Source organism: Muntiacus reevesi, chromosome 3, assembly GCF_963930625.1.
Source record: "Muntiacus reevesi chromosome 3, mMunRee1.1, whole genome shotgun sequence".
Lineage (NCBI taxonomy): Eukaryota > Metazoa > Chordata > Mammalia > Artiodactyla > Cervidae > Muntiacus > Muntiacus reevesi.
The window spans coordinates 14959388-14969064 of NC_089251.1; positions in this window are offsets into that span (position 1 = coordinate 14959388).

Here is a 9677-nt window from a genome sequence, read left to right on the forward strand (position 1 = left end):
TCACTTAGGGAGAAGTCTACGCATGATGTCTGCCACCAAGTTCTCTGTAGGCATGCTGCTGCTGCTGCTGCTAAGTCACTTCAATCGTGTCTGACTCTGTGCGACCCCATGGACAGCAGCCCACCAGACTCCTCTGTCCAGAGAATTCTCTAGGCAAGAATACTGGAGTAGGTTGCCATTTCCTTCTCCAACTCTGTAGGCATGGAGAAGCCTTCTCTCACTGTCAGTGAGGTTCCCTTCTCTTTCTGACCAACCCTGCTCCCTGCCAGATGTTCAGCTTCAGAAAACATCCCAAGTGGCAAACTCAGTCTCCACATCCGCTCGCGAGAACCCCAGTGATGGTACATACTGCACGGGGAGATTGTCTCCTATTTTTTTCAGTTTATAAATGAAGAATCTAGGTGTCGGGACATCCCTGCAAAACCTCAGGATTATGTGGTCAGCAAGTGGGAGAAGCATTTGTGGAAGCAGGAATCTGAGCTCCTGAAAGTCTCTTGAAGGAAGCCTCCCCCGCGAGACCTCGAAGCAGAACAGCCAGGCCAACACGCTGTGCTGTCTAACGCCTCTCCTTTCTTCCGGAGGAACAAATGGGGTCTTTGCAGGGTGTGGGTGAGAAGAGGAACGTGAATGTGAATGTGCCACCATGTGTGACCCTGAGTCCCCAAAACCAAAAGTTGCTCTGAGCTCCCCTCTGTGTTACATCCCATAATGTGTGCATTCTTGACTTGCTGAAAAGTTCCATGAGAAAAAAAAAGCAAAAAGCAAAGCATAAATCTGAATTGCTGCTATTTCTAAAAGTGGTAACTAAGCCAAAGAGAAGTTGTTTTCTTAGTTAGAAATTTTTAAAGAAAAAATAAATTATTAAAGAACATTCTAGGTTTAAGGAAAATAGACAACTCTGGTATTCTAAAACTTAGTTATTACTGACAATATTGCAACCAAGAATGAATGTTTTTGAATATTAAAACAATTATTTATTTGTACTCAAAAAAATAAAATTTGAGATAAATGAAAGAAATATTTTGCCAACAAGGCCCTGGAATACAGTGGCATAGAGCCAGTGGCCTACCCACATGCGAGTGGACCTTCAGTTACAGAGTTAAGTCAGTCACCTAAGGAACCTTTTCTGGTGTCCCTACAAAGATGATTGTGCAGTGGGCAGAAGCTGAGCGGTCCTGCTGAGTTCCAGGGACACTTTATGACCCAGGTGATCCCTGCCTTCTCCTGCGCTGATGATAACAGCCGGAATCTCCTCTTGGGGACTTGTATAATATGATTTCTACAAGGCATTATTAAACCCAAACCATCTCATTCAAAATGTGTAACACAAATCCACAAAAAGTAATTGCCACATCATAATGGTAAGTATATAAAATCAAGTCTCATACATATGGAGGACTCTATGGTTTTCAAAACATTTGCAATAATAATAACCTAACCTGGCTGAGACCAAGACCCTTTAAAAATAGCCTGCATAGGCCAGGCCAACCAGATAGACACATGGTCAAGGTAGATGATTTCTTTGGCAGAAAGGAGGAATTCTCTCTGAAAATCCAAATTCCAGCATTATTGGACTTTGAAAGCTTAGTGTTTTCAATATTCTGGTGATCCCTACTGAAGTGCAAATATTCCTGAAAGGCTAAACACCCTAAGACACTAGAACATATGGATATCCTATCACTGCTGGATATGGTAGAGCCACACACATTTACTTATGCACACGCACACATGAGCATGTGCGCACACACACACACACACACACACACACACACACACACACACACGGTAAATGACAAAGAAGATGTCCTAGATTAGGAAAAAGGCCAACATTAATTTAGAAGGCTGAGTGCTAAATAATTGGTGTTTTCCAATTGTAGTGTTGAAGAGGACTCTTTAGAGTCCCTTGGACTGCAAGGAGATCAAAGCAGTCAATCCTAAAGGAAATCAATCCTGAGTATTCATTCGAAGGACTGATGTTGAAGGTGAAGCTCAAAAACTTTTGCCACCTGATGCAAAGAGCCAGTTCATTGGAAAAGACATTGATGCTGGGGAAGATTGAGAGCGGGAGAAGGGGGTAGCAGAAGATGAGACAGCTGGATAGCATCACTGACTCAATGGACATGAATTTGAGGAAACTCAGGGAGATAGTGAAGGATAGGGAGGCCTGGCATGTTGCAGTCCATGGGGTCCCAAAGAGTCAGTTATAGCTTAGCAACTTAACAACAACAAGCTGACAAAATTCTAGATCAGAAATACCTTATGTCAAGAACTTGGCAGCTAGATCCGGGATGTGACCAGACAAAACTTGGCAGTTAAGATATAAGATGGTTAGAACAGTAGAATAGAGAATGTAACCCAAGAAATAGATAAAAACACCAACAAGGGATGGGTTATAGAAATGTTTTTATTTTCTCAGACATTGAAAAAATGTTGGAAAATCTATAAGTAATGCTTAATCAACCTACTGAATACCCACCCAGGTTACCCTAGCAACATGCTAACAGTATGATAACAAATATGATTTTAGTCATCTTTTATTTAGTTCCCCTCTTGAAATAGCAACACAACAAAGGTGAAAATAATTCTAGCCCCACAATTAAATTGACAAGAGTTGAATGTGTTTTTCTAGTGAAAGACATTTATTATTCTAAGTCTCATGAAATATGAAAGAAAAGAGCCTAACTTTTCTACATGTGCAAACATTTCAATTGTGGTGTTCTCTCAATGTCTACAATGGTGATAAGCATCATAATGATGGTGATGGTGATGATAAAAGGTGAGCCATGCCCTCTGGTGATGCTTTTTCAGGTTCCAGCTTGTAGTTCTCCCTCCCCTTGCAGGGGGATGTGTTAACTGAGAGATCCGCAGTGACATGCTTCACAATAGATGAGCATCTAGGCTCCTCTCATGACAAGGGCCTTGTAAACTCTTTTTCATAACATATGCTTTTATATTTATCGCCTTATTCTTATGGGTATACTCTGTCGGAATGATGAAAAGGTGAAAGACACTTGATCCATGCTTTAAAAGCATGCTTTTCTTTGGATATTTGCAAGTTTCAAAACAGTGTCTGCAGGAAGTGAGGTTTCATATGTACAGTAGAAAATTGGATGGAATTCAGAGCTGGACAGGAGCAGTTCAGAGTCCCGGAGGGAAGTTCTCTGTGTCAACAAGAATTGATGGCTCTATTTTAACTTCTGATTCTGAACCAGACAAAAACTGGATGTTGATTCATGCACTGAACCATGGGCCTGTGCTCAAGGTGATGGCAATGGTGGGTGCAGTTATGAGTCTGGTATCAAGAGAGACCCCTGTGATCACCTGTGGTCCCCAGTTATTATGGTCTCAAATAGCATAACTGGCAGTTCTTGTGGTCTGACTTTTACCTGTTTGAGGTGAGTGAGGTGATTGAAATGAGGATTCATCAGGAAGCTCCGCAGAAGCAGAAGCAGGTGAGGGAAGGTTAGAGAGAAGCAAGAATAAATCACTGTATTCTGGACATGATGTTTTGGCGCCCATTATCCTCGAAGTTATTTTTACTATTAACTTCTAGCTTACATCTAGACTTTTAGATTAAATCAGCTGTCACTCACCTGATCTCTAATGAATAGATGTATATTCTCCCTCATTGTGGTTGTTTTTAAGATTTACTCATTATTTTGGGTTCTCAGCACTTTGACTCTTCTATGCCCAGACGGTGTTGTCCATGCATTTGCTGTGCTTCAGCTTTGCTGACCTTCCTGCATCTCTGCATCCAGGCCTTTCATCAAAGAATGCCAAAAAATGTCATTATTTAGGGGTGGCATAGTTGTAGATTCAGAAAATTAAAACATCTCCAAAACTGATAGAATTAATAAATTGAGGATGAATGTGGGATGCAATGTCAAATACTAAAAGCACTATTACTTCTGTAACAGAGACAAAAGATTGAAAATAAAAATTTTTAAGCCAATATTTTAAAAAATTGCATCAAAGAATGTCAAATGTCTGTTCTGTATTTGAAATATATTTTCTTCATTTTCCTTTTATGAAAATGAATTTATCAAAAGTTCCCATTTAGACTTTTGATATGCTTAACTTTCATGCAGAATAAAATTTTTATTTCTATCTTTCAGAATGTTTTATAGAAATCATTTCATTTCACCTAGTTTCTAGGAAGTTCCCAGAAAAGAAAAAGTTTCTGAGATACAATGGTGCTCCTTAGGTAAAATTTTGATTGCTTAGATCAGATTTCTTTCTGTGTCTGATATGTGAAACACTGGTGTCTCATATGCAGTTCAGTTCAGTTCAGTTCAGTTCAGTCACTCGGTCGTGTCTGACTCTTTGCGACGCCATGAATCGCAGCGGTGATGCCATCCAGCCATCTCATCCTCTGTCGTCCCCTTCTCCTCCTGCCCCCAGTCCTCCCAAGCATCATGGTCAGTTAGTATATACATTTAGGGGCTTCTCTGGTGGCTCAGACGGTAAAGAATCTGCCTGCAGTATGGGAGACCTGGGTTTGATCCCTGGGTTGGGAAGATCCCCCAGAGGAGGGTCTGGCAACCCACTCCAGTGTTCTTGCCTGGAGAATCCGCATGGACCGAGAAGCATGGCCATATGTAGTTAGTATAAACATTTAATATAATTTAATTTGTACTCAACCGTTTCAGTTGTGTCTGACTCTTTGTGACCCCATGGACCATAGCCCATCAAGCTCCTCTGTCCTTGGGATTCTCCAGGCAAGAATCCTGGAGTGGGTTGCCACACCCTCCTCCAGGGGATCTTCCTGACCCAGAGATGGAACCTGCATCTCCTGCATTGCAGGTGGATTATTTACTACTGAACCACTGGGGAAGCCCATTATTTAATTAAAAATAGTTTATAAGGAGATATTCTGTTTAATTTTAGTAGTCATGTAATCACATATATTAGAAAAGCATATTCATCACCTCAATATACAGCATTTTGTGATGATAAAATTTTCATTTCAGAGTAGAAAATTTTAAAGTAAAAAGAATCCAGTCTAATGAAAGAAACTATTAATGAAATCACAGCATGCTGTACTTTCTGTTATGTTGCCACATGTTGTTAATGAGCCCTTGATATGTGGGTAGTATTCTATGTTGAAATAATATTTTTGATGCAATGCATGATATAAAGTTTCTAATTAAAATCAACTATCCATTTGTTTGCTTTTAAAATTTTTTTAATCTTTTTTCTCTTTTTGGCCTTTTTTAAAAAAAATTTTATATTTTTTAATGCAGCTATTAAGTTTGTATATGTCAATTATGTTACATTTCTAGAGAACAGTTCTGCTGTGTGTATAATTTCAACAAAGCACACATTGTGAAGATGATACACCAAAGCCTGATGTTGGAGAAACGCAGGCCTAAGTTACATTCACAGAATTTCTGTGATGGGATGGTCCTCACGTGACTGGCCACAGGCAATGACTAGATGCCTGGGGCTCATGCACTCACTCATGAATCCAGCATCTGACCGGACGCTTTGTGTGCAGTCTGGAAATAATAAATGGCTCCAGCCAAGAGCACTGATCGGTGCTGGGCTCTTCAGGGCCCTGGTCACTCAGTTCTGCTCCTCACTCACCTCTGCCGGCAGCTCTCACAAAGACGAGGGTTGCGGGTTCAGCTACAGGCCCTCATTTCCTGCCATGACCCTGGAGCCTGCCAGGACCATGGATGGTGTCTGAACGCTAGCCCAAAGAGCCGTCTAGAAAATGCCTTCGCTTTGCCTCCAAGGTTCTCTCTTAGGGGCTCCCTCCGGCCTTCGAGAGGGAGGCTCCTTGTCTTTGCCTCTGGCTGATTGGGGTTTGGACTGTGTACCTCTGTAGCCACGCAGGGATTTAGCGATCCTGTGGTTTGTGGCTTCCTTCTTGCACTGCTCCCTCAGATTCTCAGTTCTCTTCAGACTCAGAGATGAGGGGAAAGAGGTGAGAGCTTGAGTGTCTTCAACTCCAAGAGGAACCGTGACCTCTTGGTTCCTCTGGGTTCCAACTCCTTGTCTACCAGCGAGCAGTCCCTTGGTGGGACATGAACACATCTGAAGAAATCAGCCCCTGCAAGAGGATCAGTCTGTAAGGTTTTCTCCAGTATGCACAAAGGATGGCCATGCTTTCCTGGGTTCCTTTTTTGAAATATCTATGATATTTAGAAAAAAATGTCAGTAGAACCCTACACTGAAATAGTGAGCTATTAAACATCTTTTTCTCAATTACAGTGGTAACACTGCTTGGTTGATTTTAATGAAATTGAAAAGTTGAGGGAAAAGGGTCATTATGAATAGCATCTGTTTCTGTTGAAACAGAGTCCACTATGGCAGCCCTCGTTCATTTTGCTAAGAGTTCATCACCTCCTTGGTAGACTTACCTCCTACTCCCTCCCCAGACACTCAGACGGTATCATCAGTGCTTGACAACAAATTCAGAATCTCCAAAAATGTTTTGAGGGGTTATCTGGTCCAAGTGATTCATTTTTTCCCTGCCTCACAGAGACAGCTTGAGTTGTATAAATTATTTAAAGGAGCACATTAAAGAACATTCAAATAGCAGCTTCTCAGGAAATCTAGAAATATGTCACTCAGAGGTAAGCATCAATGAAATAAATTAATATTTTAATGAAAGAATTACAAGCTAGACATAAGAGAAAAGTGGAAGACCTCTCAGCCCGTCCCCTATTTATAGTAACAGCACAGTCTATGCTCAGAATAAGCAATTCTTTCCCCCTATTCACAACTTAATCACTACCAGATGCACATTTAAAAAATGCAATGTTTAAATCCCCAGCATATCCTGTCTGAATTCAGAGAAGGAGAATTGAGAAATGTTGGTGTTACTTTTTACTACTATGCAATGTGTACATCTTGAATATCTTGCTTTACAACAAAAATATATTTTTTGCTCGAAGCTTATAAATTCTATTCTTGTGACACAGACATGAATGAATATTTCATGTGATGTTGCTATGACCATTACAGACAAATAAATAAATAAAAAGCATTCATTTCTTTTTTCACCTTCTGCTTTGCCATTTGATCTGAGTGACCTTATAGAAAATTTTATGAATACAATAATCTTGAAATTGAACCACTTTCACACCTGGAAATGTTTCCTCACCTTTCCTCAGGACAAGAGAATTAAAATAAAGGGCTATGACTATTCCTTTTCTGCTTAGACACATTTGATGTTTTCTCTCAAATCAAATAGACTAACGTTTTCCTCAATAATTCCAGCTTTATAACCCTTGCAGTTTCCTATTTTTATTAATTTTGGATTCTCACCATAGGCCGCCAGCTCATATTTTTAATCACACGTGCCCCCGTGAATGCTGCTGCACTTTTTCTGGGCTGAGGACTCTCTTACTCGGTGGAGCAGGAGGCTAGCCTGATTGGAGGCTCTATCATGGCTTCTGCTCTGTTCCACCAGCTTCATCTGCTGATCCTTCCGTAAACAGAAAGCCAGCTTCAGAGTTTACATAGAGCGGCGGTAGGTCACTCAGCTTTCCAGTGCTCTTCCTTCCTTAGAAGAAGGATTTGTTTATTGCTGTATTCTGTAAATTCTAACCAGCCTGCTGAGAATAATTGCCCATGAAACACACACACTGAATACCGTGCTACAAAACAAATGACCGCATCCTGTGAGCGGAAAGAACATCTTATTATGGATTTCAGGGTCCACTGGCAGCAGGCACCCCACTCCCCATATATGGGGTGAATCAACCCCACCCTCCTTCACCCCCTCTTCCCATTGCCCAGCCAGGGGACACACCTCTCCCAGAGTGCCTCTCTCCCCGAACAGGGAGCCTGCCTGGGGCCAGAGCCATGCATCTGATCCGAGCACAATGAGGCGTGAAGCCACCCAGCGCAGGAGCTCAGACGTGTCAGAGGCTGAAAGGCATTTCATTTGTTAACTCCCAGGGGCCCTTCTGCCTCTCTGGGTTCATATAGTATTTATTTTAGGCGTTCGCATCTCTCATCTGGGATCTTCGCACCATATGTACAATGAGGAACAGCATCTCTGCTTTCAGTGGAAGGCACCAGAGCAGCTGGGGCTGGGAGGGGAGAGCGGAGCACTGGGTGATGAACTGTGTTTTCTTTCCCGAGAATCCAGAGCCAAGAAGGCTCGTGGCCAGAGCAGCTGCCCTGGCGTCTCTCTGATCAAGATGAGAGATGTTACATTGGATGTAGACTCCTCTGCGCCCCAGAAAGGGCTGGCTTTCCTTGCAAGTGGTTCTTTTCTGCCCTGTACTCACCACCGGCACACATTCTGTGGTCAGCATGTACCCTCCAAATGCACGTGTGCTCTGCCTCTTTGCGACCCCTTGGACTGTCGCCTGCCAGGCTCCTCCGTCCATGGGATTTCCCAGACAAGAATACTGGAGTGGGTTGTCATTTCCTTTCCCAGGAGATCTTCCTGACCCAGGGATCGAACCTGTGTCTCCTGTTTGGCAGGGAGATTCTTTACCACTGAGCCACCTGGGAAATTTTTCCTCTGATACCTTCAATAAGAAGACAGGGAAGGGGAAAGCAATGCTCCAGTCAGGCTTCAGGTATGTTTCCTAACCCTAGCACCTAGGCACAAAGATGAATTTCTAGAAGGAACTGACTCCAAAATCCTCCCAGAAAAGTCAGAACAGCAAATGGAATCATATAGCATAATGGAGGCATGCATTAGGCTGTTATCGCTCTGTTGTTTGGAGCTTGCCACGTGGCTCAGATGGTAAAGAATCTGCCTGCAATGCAGAAGACCTGGGTTTGGTCCCTGGGTCAGGAAGATCCCTTGGAGCAGAGCATGGCTACCGACTCCAGTATTCTTGCCTGGAGAATGCCACGGACAGAGGAGCCTGACAGGTTACAGTCCATGGGGTCTCAAAGAGTCAGACACAACTTGAGCAACTAACACACACACACACACACACACACACACACACACACACACACACACACCCTCTGTTGTGTAGGTTTCCCACGTGGTTCAGTGGTAAAGAATCTGCCTGTCAATGCAGAAGACTCCGACGATGCAGGTTTGATCCCTGGATTGGGAAGATCCCCTGAAGAAGGAAATGGCAACCCGCTCCAGTATTTTTGCCTAGAAAGTCACATGGACAGAGGAAACTGGCAGGCTACAGTACATGGGGTCACCAAAGAGTCAGACATGACTGAGCTACCGAGCACGCACTCTGTCGTGTAGACATTGTGTATAGCGTGTGAGAACAGACAGTGAGCATCTTAAAGCATTTAGACATCCTTTTCTATGAAATTGACTGGAGAATCCCTATGGACAGAGGAGCCTGGTGGGTTAGAGTTCATGGGGTTGCAAAGAGTCAGACTAGCAACTGACACTTTCACTTTTTCTTCTATAAACAGCTGCTAGTACTGGGACTGCCTGGACGGAAGAACACTGAGGCCAAAGTCGTACATGGACTGAGACACCAGGTGCATTGCAGCTGCTTGGGGAGCAGCTCCTTGGTGCTTCCAGACCTGTGCGCAGAGCAGGACCACCTGCTCGTGGGGGCACCATTTTTCAGACCCTGGTCTCATTAGAATACTGACTTCAAGCAACCTTTTGCAGGAAACATCCGTATCCAGGTCTACAACTGGATAGTTCACCCAAAGCCCAGCTTTGCAATTCAGCGCACTGATGGGGAAAACCATCTCCTATTACATCGGGCAATCCTCAAAGT